Source organism: Hyaena hyaena, unplaced genomic scaffold (assembly GCF_003009895.1).
Source record: "Hyaena hyaena isolate Hyena2069 unplaced genomic scaffold, ASM300989v1 scaffold_830, whole genome shotgun sequence".
NCBI lineage: Eukaryota > Metazoa > Chordata > Mammalia > Carnivora > Hyaenidae > Hyaena > Hyaena hyaena.
In genome coordinates, this window is record NW_024081455.1 from 43,891 (window position 1) to 52,618 (window position 8,728).

The 8,728-nt window shown below is 44.6% G+C and overlaps 1 pseudogene; it reads right to left on the reverse strand.

Moving 5' to 3' along the window:
- Positions 1-2,096: 2,096 nt before the first annotated feature.
- Positions 2,097-2,595, reverse strand: LOC120221899 (annotated as a pseudogene).
- Between the last annotated feature and the right edge of the window lie 6,133 nt (positions 2,596-8,728).

Below are 8,728 nucleotides of genomic sequence, written 5' to 3' on the forward strand. Positions count from 1 at the left end.
GCTTGCACAACCCAACTTCAGACACTGATAATAATATAATAATACCCTGAGCAGAAGGTGAGAGCTTGGAATCCATATGTGGGGATGGTTGATTCAACATTCATTATTATTTAAATTATTTACAATGATACTTAAAAATTTTTAAAGTTCCCGTTTCTGGGAATAGAGCATTGTTCTAAAGCCATGGCTACAAATAGATGCTAGAGCATGTTTTAAGTCATATGTATCCATCAATGACCCCTGTAGAAGTTTCCTATTGCTATTTTTGAAACGATTACCACAAACTTAGTGGCTTAAACAACACAATGCTATACTTATGCTTCTGGAGATCAGAAGTCCAAAATGAGTCTCACTGCACTAAATCAATATGGCAGCAAGGTTAAGTTGCTTTCTGGAGGCTCCAGGGAGAATGTTTACTTGCCTCTTCCAGTTTACAGAGATGCCCATATTTTTGGCTCATAGCCCCTTCCATCCCCAAAGCTAGCTATGGCTGATCAGTTACTTTCACACCACATAGACCTTTCTGGTTACATTGGACCCTCTAAGATAATTTTCCCAGCTCAAGATTCTTCATTTAATCACATCTACAAAGACTCTTTAGCCATATAATGTAGCATATTCACAAATTCGTGGGCTGAGGAAGTGGACATCTGTAGGAAGAATTATCCTACCACAGCTACCCCCCTCAGTGAACACATTTCTACAAGCATGTCAGTCAATACACACTCCTCACTCCTTAAAGTCAGCAAGTTGAAAGCAACTCAGTTCTCTGTTTTTTGAGTGCCAACCTTTCAGCAACTGACACCAACTAATTTATGTCCCTAACATTCAGTATTCCCTGATTTCCCAAAAATTCTACATAAGATCAGCAGTCTCTCCCACTCAGAGAGATTGGGCATGATTGACAGGGATTTCCTTACTTAAGTAAGCAACAAATTAACTCTGTGCTTGTTATTGCAGAAATTATGAGGAGTCTTGTCATTTTTCAAAATGTTTCAATATCACATGTATACAGTTACCAAAAAAGAACAGAATGAAAGGGAAAATATAAAGGAAGACCATGCAAGTGTTGAGGCATTGGAATTGAAGAGAGAGAAGGAGAAAATCTGTGTGGAGAGGAATATGAGGATCCAGTGCCTGGGAAGTTCCTAGGAATAAAAGCTGGGAGCTACATGCAGTTTTATGGGGAACTGGACTAGAGGAGTGTGTATGGACTGAATATGTACCCCCCCCAATTCATATGTTGAACTCTAATTCCCAGTATGACTGTATTTGGAGAAAAGGGTCTTTACAGAAGATATTGAGGTTAAATGAAGTCATAGGCATGGGACCCTTGATCCAATCGCTTTGAAGTCCTTATAAAAAGAGATAGCAGTGACTTGAGTTCCCCTCCCTCTTGGCCCCTCTTTCCCAGCCCAAACACCCAGAAAAACATAGGGATAAGAGGCTACCTGTGAGCCAGGAACAGAGCTCTCACTAAAAACTGAATTGGTGAGAACTTGTGATATTGATCTTAGATTTCCAGCCTCCAGAAATGTGAGAAAATAGATGTCTGTTGAAGCCACCCAGTATGTGATATTCTGTTATGGCAGCCCAAACTGACTAACACAAAGGTTATCTAGCCATTGGCCTAGGCAGCTTATCTTACCTGGGCATTTCCAGAGTCGGACTCAGTTTTGTTCATACCCTGGAACTGGCACTCATAACCTAGTTTCCTTGTGTGAGGGCTGATCTGTGACTTTATTTATTTTTAAGGTAAGTGAGCTCTATGGCCAGTGTAAACACCCCAAGATCAAGAGTCCCATTCTTTACCAACTGAACCAGCCAGGTGCCCCTGATCACCTGGTTTGTGATTTCATAGCATAATTTACTACATGTAGAAATAACCTAGGCCAATGATCTTCTTGGAATTTCCTTTGGACAAGTTTGATGTCAAATATCAACCTAGAATGACCTGGGAGAACTGGATCCAGATTCTGCAGCATGACTCCGTGAGCCTATATAGCCTGCTCTTCCTATTCTCTTGGGAGATTTCTGTGCTTCTGACTCTCCAGAACCACAAGACAAATGTTCAGCTGCTGGTGAGAGACCTGGGCTTAACTCTGGGGAGACCCAGTTGAAAAGGAAAGAATCCCCAGAATTAGGGCATAGAGGTGGGGGGGTTTAGATGATGTTACTGTGGGAGGAAAGGAAGCTGTGGATGAGAGACCCTTAACCCACTTTTCTTTTTTATGATGTTCACACATATGTCTTATTGTGAGCAGCAGGTAGGACACTTCCAGCAATAGTAACAAAAACAAAATTAGTTTATAAAAGCAGGGATTCAGTGAAGCCACCAGGTTGGAATTCTTGGAAGCTCTTATGTAGATGCCCACTCAGAAGAGCAGAAAGAGGACCCCAAAGCCCATGAAGAGTGAGGCCACCAGGCAGATGAGAAGTTCTCTTCATAGACACCCTGGGAGCACTTGGTGGAGGTAACCTCACAAATGAAAAACCAGGCAGTGAAGAATATGCACTGGCCAACAGCACCAGGGGCTGATGGGGAAGACAGTCGGTTCCAGGGCAGATGAATCTGCTCATGACCTCTAGTTCCATTTTGCCAGGCTTGGGTAATCCACTAATCTAGGCTTGCCTGCTCCATCTTGAAGTTTCCTTTTACACAGGTCAACACAGGAAAGGCTGTGCTGGCCTGAGAGAACGATGGGAGAACACTTTCCACCAGCGAGAAAAGCACAAATCTTTCTCTTTGGTCAGAACCTGGGAAGGGCAGCCTCCACAGCCACCTGTCCCCCAACCCCTCCCTGGCCAGGCCTGGGGAGAGCCTTAGACCAAGGCAGTGGTGGGATGCAGGGGTGACCAAAAGTCAGGAACACCTGCCCACTCAGGACATCTGACTACAAGATACCCATGCACTGGGAATGTAAACTGGTGCAGCCCCTCTGGAAAACAGTGTGAGGTTCCTCAAAAAATTAACAATAGAACTCCCCTATGACCCAGCAGTAGCACTGCTAGGAATTTCCCCAAGGGATACAGGAGTGCTGATGCATAGGGGCACATGGACCCCAATGTTCATTGCAGCACTCTCAACACTAGCCAAAACATGGAAAGAGCCTAAGTGTCCATCAACAGATGAATGGATCAAGAAGATGTGGTTTATCTATACGACGGAATATTACATGGCAATGAGAAACAATGAAATCTGGCCATGTGTAGCAACATGGATGGAACTCAAGGGTGTTATGCTGAGCGAAATAAGTCAGACAGAGAAGGACAGCTACATGTGTTTGCACGTATAGGAGGATTAGGAGGAACTTAACGGAGGACCATGGGGGAGAAGAAGGGGGAAAAAGGTGGGGGAGAGGGAGAGAGGCAAACCATGAGAGACTCTTGAATGCTGAGAACAAACTGAGGACTGATGGGTGTGGAGGGGAGGGGAGAGATGGACATGGAGGAGGGCACCTGTGGAGATGAGCACTGGGTGTTACATGGAAACCAACTTGACAGTAAACTATTTGTAAAAAAAAAAAAAAGATACCCACACACTGAGCATCTAGATGCCTGCTTTGTTACAGGGTGAGATCCAAGGGCAGGACTACAGCATCCCTTCTTGCCTCTTGAGAGAGGTACACGAGGATCACCAAGTTAAGGCAAGGGCAGATCCAAAGGAAACCATCTCACCTGCCCCATTTAGGCCCAGCTGAGTGTTTACAACAAGAGGTGAGTGTGGTCCCAGGCACAATGACTATGACACAGCCTTCCCTTCCTTTCCTCCCCACTGCACCTTGGATGAGATTTCTGCAATCAGTCAGCCCTTAAAGGGGAAAAAAGTCATGTCTGTAAAACAAGGCAAAAAAACTACTCCAAAGAGAAGAGTGCTTGGGCAACTTTATGGTCATTGATGGAGCACTTCTAGGGTTCTGATTTGCCTTTGTCTTGATTACACCTTAAGGCGGTGTCTTACTTTCACCAAAATGTTGAAATTAGGGATGCCTACGTGGCTGAGTCAGTTAAACATCTGACTCTTGGTTTTGTCTCCAGTCATGATCTCATGGTTCATGGATTTGAGCCCGGCATTGGGCTATGTGCTCATAGTGCAGAGCCTGCTTGAGACTCTGTCTCCCTCTCTCTCTGTTCCTCTCCTGCTCACTTTCTCTCTCTCTCTCTCTCTCTATCTCTCCCTCTCTCTCTCTCAAAAATAAACATTAAAAAAGAAAAAAATATATATTATATATATCTACAAAGTTAGTTGACACCTGAATTAATAGTGTTCTGGTAGCCAGAATAATGCCCCCTCCCCATTTTAATCCCTGGAGCCTGTGAATATGTTACATCACATAGCAAAAAAGGACTTTGCCTGGGGCTTATGTCAAGGACCTTGAGGTGGGATTGTCTAGGTAGCCACATGGAATTACATGGGGCTCTTAAACTTGGAAGAGGCAGAAAAGGAGGACAGAATGATGCTGTGTGAGGACTTTACTTGATGTTACTAGTGTTGAAGATGATGAAGAGTCCACTAGCCAAGGAATGTGGGGGGGAGGGGAGCTATAAAAGCTGGAAAAGTAAAAGAAACAGATTGTCCTCTAGAGCCTCCAAAGGGAAGGCAGCCCAGTTGACACCTTGATTTTAGTCCAGGGAGATCCTTGTTGGACTCCTGACGCATAGAACTGTAAGATAATAAATGTGTATCCTTTGAAGACATAAGCTTATGGCAACTTGTAATGACAGCAGTAGAAACCACTACACATGTCTAGCTCATTCCCTTTAGCAGTGATAAGAACTGTGAGAGGTAATAAACCTTGTATAAATTCTTCAGGTTGTCTGTCTTAGGTTGACAGATCAAGAACCAATTTAACATGTTTCAGTGTTACATTGGGTGACTGCCATCTTCTTCCTTCCCATTCTTTCCTGTAGCATGTGCACCCCATTCTCTGCACAGAGCTCAACATGGTTCTTATGGGAATTATGCAAATTGGAAGCACGGCTGGTCACATAAATGTGGGTTTTTTTCCTTTTTTTTTTTTTTTTAGTTTGTTTTTAAATTTACATCCAAGTTAGTTAGCATATAATGCAGTAATGAGTAGATTCTAGTGACTCATCCCTCATGTATAACACCTAGTGCTCATCCCAACAAGTGTTCTACTTAATGCCCCTTAGCCATTATCCCATCTCCCTACCTGCAACCTCTCCAGCAACCTTCAGTTTGTTCTCTATATTTACGAGTCTCTTGTGTTTTCTCCCCCTGCCTGTTTGTATATTAGTTTTGCTCCCCTTCCCTTACGTTCATCTGTTTTGTATCTTAAAGTTCTCATAAGAGTGAAGTCATATGATAGTTTTCTTTTTGTGACTGACGACTTCCACTTAGCATAATAGCCTCTAGCTCCATCCACGTTGTTGCAAATGGGAAGATTTCATTCTTTTGATTGCCAGTAATATTCCATTGTGTGTATATATACACACCACATCTTCTTTATCCATCCATCAATGGACATTTGGGCTCTTTCCATACTTTGGCTACTGTCAATAGCACTGCTATAAACAATGGGGTGAATGTGCCCCCTTCCAAACAGCACACCTAGATCCCTTGGATAAATACCTAGTAGTGCAATTGCTGGGCCATAGGGTAGTCCTGTTTTGAACTTTTAGAGGAAACTCCATACTGTTTTCCAGAGTGGCTGCACCAGTTTTCATTCCTACCAGCAGTGCAAAAAAGATCCTCTTTCTCTGCATCCTCGACAACATCTGATGTTGCCTGAGTTATTAATTTTAGCCATTCTGATGGCTATGAGGTAGTATCTCATTGTGGTCTTGATTTGTATTTCCCTGATGATGAGTGATGTTGAGCATCATTTCATGTGTCTGTTGGCCATCTGGATGTCTTCTTCGGAGAAGTGTCTATTCGTGTCTTTAGCCTATTTCTTCACTGGATTATTTGTTTCTTGCGTGTTGAGTTTGATAAGTTCTTTACAGATTTTGGATACCAACCCTTTATCTGATATGTCGTTTGCAAATATCTTCTCCTATTCTGTTGCCTTTTAGTTTTGCTGATTGTTTCCTTCACTGCGCATAAGCTTCTTATTTGATGAGGTCCCAAGAGTTCATTTTTCCTTTTGTTTCCCTTGCCTCCAGAGATGTGTTGAATAAGAAGCTTCCGTGGCTGAGGTCAAAGAGGTTGTTACCTGCTTTCTCCTCTAGCATTTTTATGGCTTCCTATCTTACTTTTAGATCTTTCATCCATTTTGATTTTATTTTTGTGGATGGTGTAAGAAAGTGGTCCAGGAGTAGAGGCAAGATAGCGGAGAAGTAGGAAGCACCATACATTTCGCCTGCACCCATCTCTCAAACAGGGAAGGCCTGAAGTCGTAGGACACTGAGCCACCGGAGTTTGGGAAGAGAAAGAGACAGAGTACACTGGGAAGGAAACCTCATAAGTGCGTGAGTGCGAACCAGGGAAGATAAAAGCGGGACAGGACCAGGGACACGGAGGGAGGGGAGGGAACCCGGCTTGCGTGCAGCTGCGGTGAAAAGAGAAGAGAAAAACAAACAAACAAACAAACCTCGGCCTGGAAAGACTGTTTTTTAGCTCTGGCTGGGGTGCTGACTTTAAACTAGGTGCCCTTGTCCCAGAAGGCGGCGGGAAACACTGCACTGCTGTGCGCCCGGCACCATCCGTGGCAGCGGCGCGGAGAACCGGCAGCAACGCCTGCGGAGGAGGTCCCGGCGCCGGGTGAAGCGGCGGTGGCGCGCGCGACATCCGCCCACTAGGGCCGCGGTGGCGGCGACCCGGTGAAGTGGCGCAGGCGCTGGCGTGGGGTCCAGCGGTGGCTGCGTGAGTGAAAGTTTCCTGCTGAAGCGCGGTGGCCGGTAAAGCGGTTGCAGCGGGGTGAGGCCACATGGACTCTGTGGACCTGAAGTTGCTAAGTTCCCCAGACGCACTCGGGTTGTGTTGCTGCTTGACCCCTGCGGATCTGAGGCTGCGGCACTTCCCCCACCCTCCACTCAACCCCCGGCAACAGGGAAGCAGCGACCAGCGGAACTGTTAATGGCGGTATAACAAAGCCTCTCAGGAGTAATCAGACTAGATAGTTTCTCTAGATAACACCACCTTCTTTCTTTCACCTCTCCAACCATATTCCACCCTTTAGCTCTTTGAAAAAAGCTTCTTATCCCTTCTGCCTGTTCATTCTACCTCCAATTTTGCCTCATCTCCACTCTATCGTCTCTCTCTTTCTCTAGCTCTTCAACAAGCACTATATACACCCCGCTATTTAATTGTAGCTGGGAAATCTGGTTATATGTTTTAAACCGATCTTTGTCTATCGGTTTTCTTCATTCTTCCTTTTCTGTCCTTCTTTTTGACTTTTTTAATGTATTTTTATTTTCTATCATTCGCCTTCCCTCCTCCGACACATTGACCAATGGAACAGAATTGAGAACTCAGAAGTGGACCCAAAAGTGTACAGCCAACTAATCTTTGACAAAGCAGGAAAGAGTATCCAATGGAAAAAAGACAGCTTCTTTAACAGATAGTGCTGGGAGAACTTGACAGCAACATGCAGAAAAATGAAACTAGATCATTTTCTCACACCATACACAAAATTAAACTCAAAATGGATAAAGAACCTGAACGTGACACAGGAAACCATCAAAACCCTAGAGGAGAAAGCAGGAAACAACCTCCTTGACCTCCACCGCAGCAATTTCTTACCTGACACATCCCCAAAAGCAAAAGAGTCAAGAGCAAAAATAAACTGTTGGGACCTCATCAAGATTAAAAGCTTCTGCACCGCAAAGGAAACAATCCATAAAACTAACAGACAACCGATGGAATGGGAAAAGATAGTTGCAAATGACATATCAGATAAAGGGTTAATATCCAAAACCTATAAGGAACTCACCAAACTTCACACCCGAAAAACAAACAACCCAGTGAAGAAATGGGCAGAAGACATGAACAGACACTTCTGCAAAGAGGACATCCAGATGGCCAACAGATACATGAAACGATGCTCAGCGTCCCTCCTCATCAGGGAAATACAAATCAAAACCACACTGAGATACCACCTCACGCCAGTCATAGTGGCTAAAATGAGCAAATCAGAGAACTCTAGATGCTGGCGAGGATGTGGAGAAACGGGCACCCTCCTACACTGTTGGTGGGAATGTAAACTGGTGCAGCCCCTCTGGAAAACAGTGTGGAAGTTTCAAAAAGTTAACAATAGAACTCCCCGATGACCCAGCAGTAACACTGCTAGGAATTTACCCAAGGGACACAGGAGTGCTGATGCATAGGGGCACATGTACCCCAATGTTCATAGCAGCACTCTCAACACTAGCCAAAACATGGAAAGAGCCTAAGTGTCCATCAACAGACGAATGGATCAAGAAGATGTTGTTTGTCTATACGATGGAATACTACATGGCAATGAGAAAGAATGAAATCTGGCCATGTGTAGCAACATGGATGGACCTTGAGGGTGTTATGCTGAGCGAAATAAGTCAGGTAGAGAAGAACAAATACCATATGATTGCATGTACAGGAGGATTAGGAGGAACTTAACAGGACCAAGGGGGAGAAGAAGGGGGGAAAGAGTGGGGGAGAGGGAGAGAGGCAAACCATGAAAGACTCTTGAATACTGAGAACAAACTGAGGACTGATGGGTGTGGGGGGGAAGGGGGGAGATGGGAATGGAGGAGGGCACTTGTGGGGATGAGCACTGGGTGTTGTATG